The sequence below is a fragment of the Cydia splendana genome, chromosome 5 (genome assembly GCF_910591565.1).
Source record: "Cydia splendana chromosome 5, ilCydSple1.2, whole genome shotgun sequence".
In the NCBI taxonomy this organism is placed as follows: domain Eukaryota; kingdom Metazoa; phylum Arthropoda; class Insecta; order Lepidoptera; family Tortricidae; genus Cydia; species Cydia splendana.
The window spans coordinates 1,436,363-1,454,756 of record NC_085964.1 but is presented as its reverse complement, the minus strand read 5'-3'; the positions used below and the strand labels follow the sequence as shown (position 1 = coordinate 1,454,756).

The window sequence follows — 18,394 nt, the reverse complement described above, 5'->3', positions numbered from 1 at the left end:
AAAATATTTCGGTATTGGTGGTTTTTAGAGTGGTCAGATGAATTGCAGCAATTAGTTAGAATTGTAAAATATCAATTTAAGTTAAGTTTCTGTAAACACATTTTTTATATAAGCTTATGAAAGCTTATACATATAAAAAATATTATTTTAATTGCGGTAACAATATTGAATGTGCTTTTCTTTAGACAATTATTTTAAAAGACAAAGCCGATTTTAACGAGCCATTATAATCGGCATTTACTTATGAATAATTCTTATAGACAACGTTTCAATTAGGCTTAAGAAAAATTAGTCTTCGATGGTAGGATAATATTACATTGTTATTGTAGCGGAGTGACGTTTATGAACGTACTCCTAAAAATAGCTTATCTATGGCTGTCACTTTGACAGCTCTCTTACCTATCTCATCGCAAGACTGATGGACGTGCGATATAACAATATAAATGTAACTCATATTAAGAAGCAGCATATTACAAAAATAAATACAAGAACAAGCTTAACAATTGTTTTATTGAAGATACTACATGGCGCAGCCGTAACGGAGACGAACTTACAGAAAGAGGCCAGGAAAGCAGCTATTTTAATAAATTGTATTGGGCAGCAAGCACAAGAGCTGTACTTCAACGTGTTAAAGAAAGAAGACAAAGACAAGCTGGATGACGTCATTCAAATATTTGATGAATACTTCAAACCTAAACAAAACGAAGTCATTAACACATATAATCTCAACAAACGGAATCAAGAAGAGGGCGAATCTTTTGATGCATACTACACGGCAATCAGAAAACTAGCGGAGAACTGTAACTTTGAAGACAAGAAGGACAGGATGATAAGAGACAAGATTGTCATCGGAGTGCGAGACCAAAGGGTACAACAAAAGCTCTTAGAAGTCAAGGACCTCTCGCTGGACAAGGCGGTTGACATCTGTCGGTCTACAGAGCTGTCCAGGGAGTTTGTCAAGACACTCAACAACCCGGAGGTGCATGCGGTCCAGCGTGGCAGGCCAGCGTTCCACGGGCAACAGCTCAGTAAAGCTAAGTATTATAATAATAACAATAGTAAAAGTTGGTCCCAAGCTGCAAATGTTAAACATGGTAGCAGCACTAATTATAACAGCTCTTTTTATAAGTGTAGAAAATGTAATAGTGAACATGGGCCACGACAGTGCCCAGCCTTTGGCAAAATTTGCTCTAATTGCAACAAACCAAATCACTTTAGAGTGGGTTGTACTTTTTCAAAACGAAGGGTTGATTATGTAACTCAAGATGAAGGCGATGATGCCTGCAATGATGTTCAAAATTTGTGACTAGTATATAAAGTTTACTCGATCAATCTTGATGATAATATTGAATGGTCAGAATCATTTAGAGTAGAGAATAAGAGAGTGTCCTTTAAATGTGACACAGGTGCACAAATCAATGTAATGAGCCTAAACACTCTTAATAAAATTGTCAATGATGATGGCAATATTAAAAGACAAGAGCTTTACTTGAGGTATACGGTGGTGGTAAGTTGGTACCATTAGGCCAAGTCACACTGAAATTATACTCTAAAAATGAAGAGAATTTTTTTGAAACTAAATTTATAATTATTAACAAGAATGTACGCCCCATTTTGGGTTTACCCTCCATGGTCCAACTTGAATTAATAAATATTGAGGAGATTAATAGTAAAAAATTAATGATTTAAGTGTCAATGCCAAAATTAATATTAATAATAAAGAGCATGTAATTAATAAACATATCGAACTGTTCCAGAGTGTTGGCGAGTTTAAGAAGGAGTTGCAGCTACGCATTCGACCGGGAGTGGAGCCCGTAGTGAGACCCCCGCGCAGAGTGCCCAACGCGCTCCTCACACGTCTTGCGGAGAAGCTGGAGGCGCTGGTGAGGCACAAAGTTATAGCTAAGGTGGAGCACCCTAAAAAATTTGTTAGTAACTTAGTTGTTATTGAGAAAAAGAACGGGTCACTCCGAATATGCCTAGACCCAAAAGATTTAAATCAAGTATTGATAAGAGAGCACCATTTAATACCGACCTTGGACGAAATTGTTCCTAAATTAAGTAATAAAAAAATATTTTCTGTATTAGACTTATCAGACGGCTTTTACAATATTAAATTGTCAGACAGCTCGAGCGATTTATGCACGTTTAACAGCCCATTTGGTTGTTACAAGTTTCTAAGGTGCCCCTTTGGCATTTCAGTAGCCCCGGAGGTCTTCCAAAGGTACAGCGAGTCTGCCTTTGGTGACATTCCTGGTGTTATTGTTTATTGCGATGACCTCTTAATATGTGCGGATACAGAGCAGGAACATGATGCAATATTAGACAAGGTATTTAGTAGAGCTAAAGAGCATAATGTTCGCTTTAACAAAGAGAAATTTCAGTATAAATTGAAACAAGTCAAATATTTCGGCCATATTTTCTCAGACAAAGGCATGCAAATAGATCCGGATAGAGTCACTGCTATTATTAATATGAAAAGTCCTAATAATAAAAAAGAATTACAAATCTTTCTCGGCATGATCAATTACTTAAGAAAATTCATACCGCACTTGGCTGATATTGCATCCCCACTGCAGTTACTATTAAAAAAAGATGTGGAATGGATATGGACGGAGGTTCATGAAAATGTATATGCTAATATTAAAAATAAAATTAGTGAGGCACCAGTGTTGCAAAATTTTAATGATAGGCTCGCAATTACAATCCAATGCGATGCATCAAAAGATGGCCTGGGATGCTGCTTACTGCAGCAAGGCAAACCTGTTTGTTTTGCTTCAAGAAGCCTTACATCAGCAGAGCGTAATTTTTCACAAATTGAAAAGGAGCTACTGAGCGTTGTGTGGAGCACACATAAGTTTCATTACTTTATCTATGGTCGCAAAGTGACAGTCTTAAATGATCACAAACCTCTAGAGAGTCTATTGAAAAAACATATTCATGAAGTTCCGTCACCTAGACTACAAAGATTAAAACTTAAACTCTTAAAATATGACTTAGATTTCAAATACCTGCAAGGAAAATTAATGTTTTTAGCTGATCTTTTGTCACGCTCGTATCTGACTTCCGATGATAACACAGATGAATCTTACATGTATGAGGTTATTCATAGTGTTGGTTTAGCCCACAATTTAGAATGTATTGAAGAACAAAAAATGGTTGGCCTACTAATAATAAAAATATTCCTAGTGGTTTGCATGACTATCATAAATTAAGAGGTGAACTTTCAGTAGATAAAAATTTAGTATTCTTTAATGATAGATTAATTGTTCCAAAAAATCTAAGATTATCATTTATTAAAACATTACATGAAGGCCACATTGGTATGACAAAAATGAAACAACTTGCTAGAAAATTGTATTACTGGCCACATATAGATTCACATATTGAACAGTTTGTTAAACGATGTTTCCCTTGTCAGACACATCAGAATAATAATATAAAGGAGCCTTTACTCCCACATGAAGTACCTACATTGCCTTTTGCAAAGATAGCCACAGACATTATGGATTTCAAAACCAAAAGTTACCTCGTAGTTTACGATTATTACTCTAAATGGCTAGACAGTAAATACATTCGTAGTAAAAGTGCGAAGAACGTTATTGAGGCCTTAACAGATATATTTTCCAATTTTGGTTTTCCTAAAGAAATTGTTTCAGATCATGTACCTTTTGACTCCAAAGAATGTAGAGACTTTGCTCGTGACAATGGGTTTGCTTTCACGTATACTAGCCCCAGGTATCCCCAGTCCAATGGAATGGCGGAAAGAGGAGTACAAATAGCAAAAAAGATTTTAACTAAGTGTCAGGAAGATAACACGGATTATAGATTAGCACTACTTAATTACCGGGCCTCACCAGTATCTGGTACAAACTTGTCCCCATCTGAGCTAATGTTAAATAGAAATTTGAAGACAAAATTAATAGTAAATACCCATTACTTACAGCCAAAGATGAATGCTAATATACAACAAGAGCTTGACAGGGCTATGATTAGAAATACTAGAAATTATAATAAAACAAGCAGGTTTAAAAGCCCATTTGTAGTTGGCCAATCCATATGGTTTAAGAAAGATCCTAATAAGAATGTTTGGCTTGAAGGAAAAATTGTTAGTTATAATGGTAATAGAGCATATACTATAGCTGATAAGAATAATGTTATTTATGACAGAACCTCGCTTCATATCAGGGCTGTAACCGCGAAAATCGAAGTTCGCAAATTGCGGGCATTTTTCTCTGTCACTCTTATTACGCCTTCATTGGAGTAAAAGAGAAAGATCCCCGCAATTTGCGAATATCGGTTTTCGCGGTAGCCCCTCTGACCTCCTTAGCTGGGCTAGGTGCCTCACCGGACTCTACAGTTGGGTCTACCACCATCGGTCGAATGTGAAGTATGTACATTAAAATTCCCAATATTACTGGGCATTTTATGATTCCTTGTGATAATTCAGTATTATTTAGGAAGACATTCCTTTAAAAAGGGGATGAAGAGTTTATTAGTGTAAGATATTAGATAGGTTCAAATATTGAAATGTAGATCTGTTACTTTGTAATAAATATTTATTTAAACTGTAATTCTGTGTAACACTAATATAAATATATCAGTACCTTATAGCAAAACATACTATACTGTAGCACATAGTAATTTTATGTAACAGCTTGCAATTTTCTGTAACGGTACCCCTTTTGTGTCAAACTTATATTGTAGTGCTGTATAACTTTAACTTTCTTTTAAAAAGGGGATGATGTAGCGGAGTGACGTTTATGAACGTACTCTTAAAAATAGCTTATCTATGGCTGTCACTTTGACAGCTCTCTTACCTATCTCATCGCAAGACTGATAGACGTGCGATATAACAATATAAATGTAACTAATATTAAGAAGCAGCATATTACAAAAATAAATACAAGAACAAGCTTAACAATTGTTTTATTGAAGATACTACAGTTATTGAATTTGCGTAGGTATACCTACCTACATAATTCCAGCTCAATTTATTGATCGTAAAGTGTTGCCTAAACTACAGAATAAATAGCAAAACTACATAAACAAACAATCAAGTATTATCAGTAAAGTTTATAAATATTATTCAAATTCGAATAAAAAGCTACACGTGCCGTTCAGCTTGAGCGCTGCCCCGCTGCTAGCGGCAGCCTTGGTTAGGTATTTTTTAATAATATTATTATTTATTATGTTTATAAACATTTTGTGTTGTTTGTGCTGTCTTTTTATATTTATACAAAAAAGGCACAGTTATCACACTGCTCCGCACTTCGGAGCGACGTCTGGTGCTGCGGTTTTTAACTTTGTACTGGATTGTAGAATCTTGATTTGTTTCCATTAACCGAATCGTATAACACATTGGATCCGCCTCTCCGTGCGAATCGCACGACATTTCGCGCTGTTGGACGGGGATGCGATGCGGGCCGCAGGGTATGCCACACCGAGCTCTGGATGTACAGATTTTTGTTCATAAACGTGGTTTGTCGTACATCGCAGCTCCGAACCATCGTCGCCGCACGCTAATTCGTCGCTCCGCACTTCGCAACAAAATGCGGCATCAGCTGTATGATAACCGCCAGTAAAAAAGAGAAACACGTGCCGTTTATTAATAGTTTTAGCAAAAATAGGTATCGGGTTCTCCGTAAAATGAAACTTTTTCTAGACTTTCAAGGCTTTACTTTGGCCCGTAACTTTTTCCCATTAGAATTTATTTTGTTACTAAATCTAATAATGAGTCAACAACCAACGCGAAAACTTATAGGCTTAGTTTGGGTATCACTTACAGGTATTGATAAAGTACTTATTATTTCAAACAACTTTATTCATCGAACAGGGTTAGCAGAAGTTGCTAAGCGGCCAAAGTGTTCAAAAGTCCTGAGCACATCTAACCCCAATAAACTTTGGCAAACTCTTACAAATTTCTGTTAAATTGTGTCTCTTTCTAACCAAAAGAAATGTCATAATAAATAAAGTTTGACGTTTAAAATAACACTTGCACTGCGTGTTCCAACAAAATCGTTGCACACTTATTATCTTGGTCTAACTCTAATCATTTATTGTTATAACATTTTCTATGCTTATGAAGTTAATGAAGTTTATAACGAAGTTACAGCTCACAGTGCCACTAGTTAAAATATATTATAAATATTCATTCGCTGCGATATTGAACTATGTAGTATGTAGTTCAGGTATTTTTCCTTCTGCCAATATTCGGAAGTCATAAATTTAATCTGACCTAGTGAACATCATAAATGGGCTACACAAAGCCAACCTTTATCTACACACTTCAGCAGACCGAGAAATGTAATATTCCGAGCATAGTGCGCCTGGCCATTCTCCCCCATTACACCCACACGGTTTCAATTAACAAATGGCTTGGATATTATGCGTGTAAGGCTATTCATAGTGCGTATTGGGCGTTACACTTGCACATTTTAAAACTTAGCGTGAGTTAAATGATTTAAGAACTGGGTGCTAATATTTTGCCTGTGTAAATGCGTCATACCATGCAGGCACGTAATTGCGACATCTGGATAAGTATGGCCTAAAGGGGCCCACAGATTACCAGTTCGCCTGACGATATCACCCTGTCAGTTCAACGCTAAATTTAACAACTCCGAACAACTGACAGGCTGATATCGTACGGCGATCTGGTAATCTGCGGGCCCCTTAAGATGAAGAACACACAGTCATGCTTTTTAGTGCGCGGCATACTGAAATTTGATAACATCGTTGACCTTTATTACAGTTACTGGAAAAAGGCGGCCGGGATATATTCATTCTGTCACACCATGAAATCAAGCAATGCACGTGTGATTAATTTACTCAATTTACCTACCCACACTTTCATATACCTACTTAAACATGTGATACTTCACAACCACCGCGGAGTGCGATTCGCACCGCTCTGTGTGTTCTGTGCCTTAATTATTGAAGTTGTTCTCAAAGTTTGCCAACGTTTCAGGCGGTCGAAAATTGATTCGCTTTTCCGCGAAATTGAGTGTGTTTTGAGTGCAAACAAGCGCTCGGTGGATGAGTTAATTTTAATGGCTTCTTAATATACCATGGCGGCGGGATTTTATAAAGATTAAATTACGGAAAATGTAGAAAAGAATACCTATGTCTACCACTTATCTTGGAAGGTAAGTAGGTACGTACGTACTTTTTAGGGTTCCGTACCTCAAAAGGAAAAACCGGAACCCTTATAGGATTACTCGTGCGTCTGTCTGTCTGTCCGTCTGTCACAGCCCATTTTCTCCAAAAGTACTGGACCAATTAAGTTGAAATTTGGTACACATATGTAAATTCGTGACCCAAAGACGGACTTCTTACGTAAGTAAATGAATTTTAAAGACGGAAACCACTTTTGGGGGGTAAATGAGAAAATTAAAAAATAATCTTTTTTAAACTGTATCGTGTTACATATAAATTGAAGAGCTCATTTTGAGAATATCAAAATTTATATATTTTTTGTAATTAAGTAAATAGCCAAAAAATGACCATTCCCCCCTTTATCTCCGCAACTACTTACTGGGTCTAAAATTTTGATAAAAATATACAAAATAGTTCTTTATCTATAGATGACAGAAAAACCTATTAGAAATATGCAGTCAAGCGTGAGTCGGACTAATTACTTAGTTTTTGATCCGACCCTACGGGGTTTTTTAAGGCAATTCACTCGTTTAAAAAAATACATTGTTAAAAATTGGGTAATGTACGGAACCCTTGTAACGCGAGTCCGACTCGACTTAGCCGGTTCTTTATGATAGGCAGCAATCGAGCAAACGAATTGTAACTGGTAACCAATTACCTTCGCCTAATAGAAACAAAGGGTAAAAACGGGACCCTATTACTAAGACTCCGCTGTCCGTCTGTCCATCTGTCAGTCTGTCTGTCTGTCTGTCTGTCTGTCACCAGGCTGTATCTCATGAACGGTGATAGCTAGGCAACTGAATTTTTCACAGATTATGTATTTCTGTTGCCGATAAAACAACAAATACTAAAAACATAATATAATAAATATTGAAGTGGGGCTCCCACACAACAAACGTGATTTTTTTATGTTTTTGCATAATGGTACGGAACCCTTCATGCGCGAGTCCGACCCGCACCTGGCCGGTTTTTATATAAACGCACAGTTTAGGACTGCCAACGAAGATGGAAATGTCGCCGCCACCGTAACCGTCCGTGGCGTGGGCTAAGCCTTGGTTAAATATCAGGAACTTTTATACTTACTTAACTTAGGTATTAGTTCATACAGCCAATCCTTCAAGCAGTCTTTGGTTGAACATAATAACTTCTTACTAATCATCTTAGTTAAAGGGTAGACCTATAGAACAGTAAGCACAATATTTTTTCTCTTGTCTTACGTGGTATTGACATTATGTGATTCGATAGTAGGTATATACCATCACGTTTGTTGCACCATTTAGGGTCCTAGCTAAATTGGTTGTTCAATACTTACACTATATAATTTCCAATTTAGCAAGAACCCTAAATGGTATAACAATGCCGTATGGTAACTGTACATACGTGATACAATTGCGCATTAATGAGGAGATATATTAATTAAAACAGTAGGTAAGTATAATTAATTAAATATTTACTAGAAGCATGCAGCAAATAAAATAATAAAACTAAATATTTATTCCATTTTTCGTTTAGAGCGCCTAAAATAAATAAATCCGCTTATGCACTTATCCACTAAATCTCTTAAAACCTTTAAAACAAGCCTTTGGCTATTCGCAAAACATGAATATTAATTGCAATCGGTTAGATTTTAATTTCATTTGTTTGTTTTGAATAGCAACAGATACTTGTTAACGATGACATGCTAGAAAAATATGTTGCCTGTGTAGTGTTAATTGATATGGTGAACGAATTTTACCTATAGCGATATAGCATACTGGTAAGAAACATTTTTTTAGGTTATACAAGATATATATGTACGCGATTGTACTCAATATTATGATAAACTTTTACTATAACAGTAACTCTGAAATCACAAAAAAATCCTGGTCTCCGTACAATTTGTCTTGGAAAAGGAACCTAGACTATCCACCATCTGTCTTTAACGAGTACTGAGATACTTCTGTCTCATAGCTCGCAGAGACCCTGACAACTTGGAGAGACTTGTGGTGATGGGAAAGGTGGACGGCAGACGGCCTAGAGGACCAAGTCCAACGAGATGGTGTGACCAAATATCCGCCCAGATGGACATCACACTAAGCAACGCATTCCACAAAGCAACCGACAGGGAGAAGTGGTAAGCTGCCATAGGAAAAATTAGCAAGCGGAGTCACGATCCTCAGCAGTGAGGGACCGAAGTTAAGTTAGAAGATACAATTTGTCTAATTCAATTTTCGCAGGGAACACCAGATCCTGGTTAATAATGTAAACAACGTACCTATTTCATATTTCCTCAACTCAAAGTGCACACCAACCTGCACACCGGATGCAGATTAATGCAATGCTCGCTGAACAGATCATCCGATCAATTAGGAATATACAGGTATACCGAATAATCGTTACATTTAAGCCAGGCAAAATTAGTCCTTGTCTCAAGGACACAGGGTCTTGTCCATGTTAAAGCATTTGTCGCGTATAATGCCTGTTTTCCTGGAAACAGCATATAAACAGGTAGCATTATTATAACTATGTTAATATACACATGACATGTGTGTATTCACATGTCGACATAAAGGGATGTTGTGTTACGTAGCACAATGGCTCGTCCGAGGAGATTCCGAATTACCTAAATTATCACTGAGAGGTTAAGACATTGTTGTATCACCTATCTAACAGGCGGCGCGAAAACGATTAGCCTAGGTAGGTAAAGAAAATCCAGATAAAACTGAATGAATCCAGATAATAATAAGTTCTCGTAACAACAAAACCAGACGTTGTGGATATAGGTGGAGAGGTTTATTATTACAGTATTGTCTTTTGCTGCAATGATTATAATGCACTGTCGATAAAATATAACCACAGCACATGGTCGTATCTAGTTTGAAATATATTACGAAATAAACAAGCAAAAGACAGCATTTTCCAGGCAGACCACTCAGCCGTGTAATTCGCTGTAGTTTGACGATCCTATACAAAAAAAGCAGTAATTTTGTGAGATTTTCGTCGACATACGACGCTTGGGCACAGAACGGTGATATCTGACGGGTTTGTTGATATAAATCAGGACACCATTATGCGTTTGACGGCCATCATTCGAACAAAACCGATAAATCGGTCGCTTTATAAAGAATTCCGTATATTGGCATGTACGTTCGCGCGGCGTGTTGGATGTTCATTTATGTGATTCTAGGTAATCAAACGCATTCAATAACGTGACGTGACGTACGCGTTTGCGTTAAGTTGCATTTTGTATGGGATTTTGAACAGCGCGTCAAGCGGGACTCTTTGGAAACTCAAAATCCCATACAAAATTAGACTTAACGTTAACGCGTTCGTCACGCCACGTTATCAAATGAAATGTAGACTATGGATAAAGATTAAAGTGCGTGGAATGTAATATTCTCACCAGCTCATTAACGTTCAACGCATTATCAACAGAGATTATAACTCATTTCAATGAAACAACATAATCGGATTATACTGCGTAAACAGCGCGAACCACAATAATTATTTGATATTTTAATATAACTTTGAAAAGTAAGCAGTTTCTATCGAGTGGTAGTATTGTTCAACTTAATAGCATTGGAATAATTCAATTCAATTCAATTCGAATCGTTTATTTCAGGATCATAATGTGTAAGTATAATGAGTAATGACTGTAATGAGTTTCTGTGTACAAAAAAATCACATTTATTTAATACCCATTGTGCCATTATCAGTTCGATGGTATCGAATTATTATATTATTATCTATGTATAATTGTACTTACTAAGTTTCAGATCGATACAGCTATTAAAAGTAGGTTAAAATCGATTTGCAAGATATGATTATATTGTAAGTTATAGTGTGTTCATTTTTTTTTCTTAACGAGCCTATAAGGTGTCCCACTGCTGGGCAAAGGCCTCCCCCCCTTGTGTGTGTTAATAAATAGGAATATACTTAAAGCAACATTTAAAATTCCACCAGCAGGTAAAATTTCAGGGTTTGCCCTTGACAATGTTTCCAAGAGAAAAGGACCGTGAGGCTATATTATTACGAGTAACCCTTTTTAAGTATGTTTTATACTCATTAAATTTACACTAGAGGCTTATAATTTACAACTAGAGGGAATTTAATTATGTGGGTGCTTCATGGACATTATCCATAATGTGTGTTTGTTTTCTTTTTTGTCACTGACACACACAACTAGATGAATTAACATAATAACATACTTATATACTTAGGTACGCTAATTTGTACCTACATTCAAATAACCGTGTGAAGCTTTTCATCTAAAATAATTTTACACATCAATGGATGCAGGTTCAATATGATTATGTTTGTACAATACCATTTAGGTACAATTCTAAATGATCAGGATATCAGGAATAAATAGGTAGAAATCTGAATTACCATTCATACACAGAACTTTTCGGTACCGCAAAACACAAAAGCAAAATTCAATTATGCTACGCCCATTCCGCATTCAAAGTAATAAACCCATCAATAGCAATTTGTCGAAAATTAATTAACTAACAAAAAAACAGTAAAATTGCACCGTCAACTGGACTGTTTCTTTAACGTGATTATGAATATTAATTACAACCTCCGGGGGCCGGGGGGGAGTAAACAAAAGCAGATGCCCCCAATTGGTTGAGTGCCGCCATTGAGAAACAAACTTAGGTTTACCGCCGGCCACAGCGCCAAAACCAGCGACGGGTGAATAATTTTCTATGCAGAAACATTAATTCCTAAGTTTGCCAATGGCATAAACAACTTTGAGTCCTCACGTTTGTTCGTCTGCTTGATAAATTAGTCGGTAAATAAGCAACGAAAGTTCACCGCATTTGTTATGGTGTGATACCTATTAATTGTGGTTTTGGGGTTTATGAATTTCTGGTCCTGAAGCTGGGTGTTCTATTTAATCACTCTGCTAATGACAGTTTCGAAAAGGACAACGATTCTTAATGATGCTTTCGAGTGTGTGTGAAATTAAATACATGCTCGAACGAACTCGTATTCTGTAATTACATACATTTTGTATTCTGAAGAATTTTGCTCGAGGCATACTCTTTATATATTGTACTAAGAATTTCAATTTGTGAATGTTTCAAATTACGTTTTAATATAAAATGTATTGTCGTAAATGCGTGAGGTATTTTCCTTTTGTTCTATGTGTGTAGTATCGAGCATTTAATTAAAGCAAACGAGCGAGTCTTGTATGACCTATTAAAAGTTTTCCAAGGGTTGTATTATGAACATATTTTTGAGTTCAAGTTACTTTATATTAACAGCCTTAACTGAAGTTAATTTTTAATGACAAAATCTGGCTAAGCGCAAGGCAATCTGTATAAAAAGGTATCTAATATTTTTCTTAGCTAACGTCAAGCAAATGGAGGTACGAACTTACAATTAATGTACAAAATATACTTCATTCGACTTTTAGGGAAATATGACTTTTCTTTGTGATGGATCTGCATTATGCTTAGGGTTGTAATAATCTGTATACTCTGTATTTTACTTTTTGACGTGACAACGTCTTATAAATCGATGAACACCGGTAGCATGCACGAAAAAGTGTCACGTTGTGGACAGATCTCCATGGTAACGTTCTGGACAGATCTCCATGGTAACGTTACGTAATGTTTTCTTATGATGTTATCACGCAAAATTATCGTCCGTAAACCGACTTTACAGACAACCATATTTTTTATTAGTCGATATATTTTATTTGTTATTTAAAATGTATTTTCTTAAATACTTACATTTAACATTTTTCTTAGATTAACACTACCTTAATCCGTGCACATTACTATAACGTTTTATGAAATAAACTCCCATTAATATCCGTCACTTAAAAATCGCCGTAACTACGCCACCGTACCGTTTCTTTAATCTGTCGGAAAGTTCCGCGAGTAATGCGCCGCGCCGGCCGGTACCGCTTTCTTTGGTAATGAAGATGGATTTCGGGCCCTCCTGATGACGCGAGGCAGTTAGAATGATGGCCGGTTTGAGAAATGTACCTGGCTTGAATTGTTGGCCAAATACATGCGTTACAATGCTTTACTTATATTACGTAGATACACACGTTTAACCGTAAATGGTATGCAAAATATGTACAAAACTTAAAAACTATCATGCAAAACGAACACGTATACGTACGTATACGTTTTAGATACGTTATGAGGTACTCGTACTGTTACTTTTTTTTCGGAAACTGTATTGTCAGTGTACCTAGTTGGTTTTGTTTTGAGAAATAAATCTATTGTGAACTAGTGACGTTGTTTTGATTATCCAATATGCAAGGTATTGACAATTTAACAAGATTGTAGTCAAATGTTAGTGTATGGAGTATTTAAACATAGACGTATATACATAGATAGAATACTTTTAGCTTTTCGCGCCTATCTTTTACACCTCAGTAAAAGATAAGCACGAGTGAACGATGAGATGACGGGCGAGAGAGAGGTATGGAAAAAAAGAAATGCTGCGCCGGCCCCAAATGAATGGGATAAGGGCGAGCGAATGATGATGATGACTGAAAACATGTTATTTTTGTTTAGTATTAGCTGCATCATTATTGATTGCAATTAAAATACTTTCAGAAATCAGCTTAACGGGTATGCCATCAGATTGTTGGAATATTTTAAGTCAAAATAAGCATTAATGGGTCTCAAGAATGTCGACACTTTGATAAAAGGAAAAATCAGTAGATACTTACCTGGCTAGCCAAAAGTCCGTTTCCATTTTCAATATTTATCCTCAACGCAGCAAAACACGCCCCATCTACATTTCCTCCTCAGCACTTTGTCCGTTATTAGCGGCTCAAGTATCCCGAAGTGCCTCAAAGTGCCACGGGGTGCCCGTAGTGCCCCGTAGTGCCCCATAGTGCCTCACGCACCGATGATGCCACGTAGATTGGGCACGCGGCCGCTACTATTGAGATGCAATTGGGTCACGCAGTTTTCTTTGAGTTTGTGGGTCATAGTTTTTGTGGAGTTATCAGTTTAGGGACATTATTTGAATATACATAGGAATTGTATATTTACAAGCAGTAGATGAAATAACACTTAACTAGAAATTAGGGCTTCCCTATATTGGGCACACTTAGATTTTATACGGCAATAATTACAATTAGGACCTCATCTTCAATTACCTCATCTTTTTTTGGATTTTTTCTTATACAGAATTCATACGACTTTAAGGCGGCAAAGAGCCTTGAATCGAGTTTTTTTTTTTAAATCTTCACCGTTAAAAAATTCATCACTGATATCAATGTTGCACTCACAAAATTTTGATTGTACTTATTGTATTTTTCATATTTATATTGTAGCCATATGATTTAGTCCCAAGAACAATTTAATCTGCTTGGCAGTAATGTTGACTTATTATAGCTAACCTAATAAGGAATTGTCCAAAAATATTCTGGTTGAAAAATTGAAAAGGACTTTTAAAAAGTCGCACTAAGCATAAATAAAATGTTAAAATATGGGACTAAAATATAAAATTCTTAGGTTCTCCTCTTACGCTCTTAAGTATAGTACCAAAAGTAACACGTTATCGGGCACACGAGTCCAGTTTCAGCTTAAGAAACATACACAAACAAGAAAATGATTAGCACTTCAGCTACAAATAACGCTGAAACGGCTCCAGCAAAAGTGCCGTTTGAAATGGGGTGAAAAATATCGCTATTTCGAATATAAGTGATGAAAGTAGAGAGCTCGCTCGAATGTACATTGTCCGCTGTATCGATGGCTCTCGGGCCTAACGCCTCTTGCCCTCGAAACCCGCTTCCAAATCCCACACCCCAAAAGAAACCCTTTACTAACACAATAAGGCTCAAATTAGGATGTAGAAGATTCGTGTCGAAAAGTTTGTCAGTGGAAAAGAAGCCCTATTCAAGCAACTCAGTGTCGATTTTTGAATGAACGCGATGAAAGGTCGTGACACGAATGTGATCAGCGACTTGGCTTTGCTTACCGAGCAAAATGAGATGTGAATGGATTGAAATAATATTATGATTGATAAAAATGGAAAGGTTTCAGTTTGTTTACGTATTTGAACAGATAAATAACAAAACAAAATGGATACCCGGAATTATATGGGCTGGATGAAACGCAAACAGCATTAAGTAGTTTTGGATGAACATCATTTAATAAAATATATGATATGAATGTGTTCAATAATATATGTATTCACAGTTTGACAAAAATAACATTGCAAAATATTTTAATAAAAGTACCTAAGTACCAATTGATAGTAAGTAAGGTATACTTAACATACAAACAGTAAGTAACAAATATAATCTTGATATGGTAATACAACTTTATAATCTAATACACATATTATGTACTTGTATTACACGGACAATAATATGAATAATCTACTGGAAATAGACATAGTCTTGAGTCTTATAATACCTATTTAAATATAATTCCTTTGATTTAATTACAATACAATTATTATGCATATAATCTGTTTTCGGAATCGGTTGTTATACTTATGAATGCTTAATACCCTTGTCCTATTTGTGCATCACATATAATGTTAATTTCAATTTTAAAGTAAAAATAAAATTCACATATGATTTAATTTTTTTTAAACCAGCCTGCAGCAAATATCACTACCATACCAGTCATGTATTATATCAAATTAAATATTCCTATTGTGTTCTCGTAGATTAAAAGACAAATCCGTAGAATCCGTTCGGTAGGCCGAACAAAGCTAAACAACATTGTCACTAAATAAATCCCATAGCCGTATTAAGGTAAAATCCAATTGTTAATTGACAGGAAAAGACCTGACATCATTTGCACCGCACCTCCCCCTATACAGGAACTACAGGGTGTATCATAAATCCAAATAAAATTGACAGCGCGATTTGCAAATCCACAGGAATCACTCCCGCGCGCATCAATCTTCATAAACTGTTGAAAGCCATATTTTCGTTCGCGGCCGAGCCTGTCAATCAGCTGATACGCGATAATAGCCCTGTCACTTTTCAGACGCCTCAAAGGAGAATCAAAGATTGCGTCGGTATCGTCCAAGGTGCGGACAAAGCCTTTGTTCCTTTTGTCTTTACGCTTCCTTTGTGATTATTTATTGAATCGATCCCTAACACCGGATCTGTTTGTGCCGTTTCAATAAATTGATAAATAATCATGTGCCGATAGCGCGGCGGGGGCGACACGGCGCTTATTGTTTAAAATCACGGGAAATACCTTGTTAAATTAAATATAAACAAAGGAGCTAATGCATCCTGGAAGTGTTTCAAACAAAAGATGTTGTACTTACTTGTAACATCGCAGATATAATTGATAATTCCTGGCCCCAATTTCACATCGGTGACAGGTGCGACGAATTGTAAAATCACTGTTGCTGACGTCACAGGCATCCATGGGCTACGATTACCACTTACCATCGGGCGGGCCGTACTCCTGTTTGCCACCATCATTGTATTATTTAAAAAAACTTTATTATATCGGATAAAAACAGATATTTCTCTTGCGAGGTTTCTGACAATTGTCAAAGATTTAGAAGAATTGTAGGTAATTCTTGACAGGTAATGAGTTATATGTCGGAATTTCGTGACAATTGTAGTGTTTCTTGTGACAATTGTCAGAAACCTCGCAGGAGAAATATCTGTTTTTATCCGATATAATAAAGTTTTTTTTAATAATACAATGATGGTGGCAAACAGGAATACGGCCCGCCCGATGGTAAGCGGTAACCGTAGCCCATGGATGCCTGTGACGTCAGCAACAGTGATTTTACAATTCGTCGCACCTGTCACGTTGGTGAAACAGGGGCCTGAACGCTGCGGTACGCTCGCTGAATTCGAATCGTTAAAGCGACGCCTAATAAAACCTTTCTTTTGATTACGTTACGTGGGAATCTTCAGAACGCTTAATATACAGCTATAAATTGTTTCCAAACTAATTAATTCTTGAAAAAGTTAAGGCCCAGTTTCTCCCGAGATTCTTTCAGATTTAAACGTTGCTTCAACGTTCATTAGACTCGATAACTCTTTAAAATTTATTTTTAATTTTTGCCGTCTGTTTGTTTTTAGAATGAGTCGTGAAAGAAAAATTGAACAGAAATCCGGGAAAGCGAAGAGCATTGCACAGTGTCCGGCGATGCGACTAACAGGGCGCTGTGCACTCACAAGAGAAACATCCGGAAATTCTGTAATAATATTAAATATCCGGCACACCGAGCAGAACCTCCCCTCTTGCCCTCACCCTCTTCAACAGTTTATGCTGATTGACCTCTTGTTAGATAACTCGATGAACTTTTAATTTTATTGAATTAATGGAGGGCTTTTTGCTCTGCTCTCTTTCGGTTTATTAAGCTAGGTTTTTTGAGGCAGATATGTTAATTTATTTCAATTTTGTGTTGAATGCGTGCAATAATTCACAGTTTTAGTAGGTATATACCCTTCCTTTTTCTGCTACTATTATACGAGGCCTTTTATATAGGGCTTCTCTACGTATTTTGTTTGCAAATTATACGAGTATTACACTCGCATTTTTATTTTAACCTAAACACGAGAAGAGTTATAATTGCAACAGATTTTAAAAAACTGTAATCGACATCTGAAATTAAATATTCACAATTATGTACGAAAAAGAACACCGCCAGGTTAAAATTTAATTACATTTTCACTATTTTGGCTATACTGATTCCGTTCGCCTGCTAAATACCACTAATTACTGATGTCAAGATATATCGTCCCAAAACAAAACGATATAATACAATTATATTACTATCTAACCGTGAATCAAAATAAATCATGACAATAGTTCTTAATATTATTACAGCTACCTTTTTCTCGGCATCTTCGTGCCAAGGTCGTTTTCACTTCAAAAAGGCTGAGCCAAGTAGAAACAATTTATGGTCATATCGATAAGATGCCTCAAGACGTGTGCTTGGCTGATCTTGATACGAAAAAAAAACCATTTCAACAAGGACACATAAATTATGCCTGGGATTTGTAGTACAGTAAGTGCCCCAACTTAAGGACCCACGTCGCCGTACGGCCCAAACTGTTAACTGACAGTTCGTAAACCTTATTACAAATGGCATAAGGTCCACCGATGGATAGTTAAGAGTGTTACAGCTAGCGCAAGTATAGAAAAGTGGATACTTATATTAAGGCACCGACTGTACAGTTGCCATTAGATATATCGGAGCGGTGAAGGTGCTCACGAATATTTCCGTACACGGCGGGAAGAAGTTGATAATTCGAGATATTTTAGTGAAGGAATTTGAACTAAAATAAAAT

At 36.4% G+C, this 18,394-nt stretch overlaps 1 protein-coding gene and 1 long non-coding RNA gene across 2 annotated transcripts in view; both read right to left on the bottom strand.

Moving 5' to 3' along the window:
• LOC134790436 (nephrin) overlaps positions 1–18,394 on the bottom strand; it is a 639,608-nt gene that overhangs the window by 449,089 nt on the left and 172,125 nt on the right. The window lies entirely within an intron of this gene.
• On the bottom strand, positions 3,152–4,899 carry LOC134790472 (uncharacterized). The gene is made up of 2 exons (XR_010144188.1): positions 4,323–4,899; positions 3,152–4,190 (listed from the first exon to the last, which is right to left on the bottom strand). It is a non-coding gene; the product is annotated as an uncharacterized LOC134790472 (long non-coding RNA).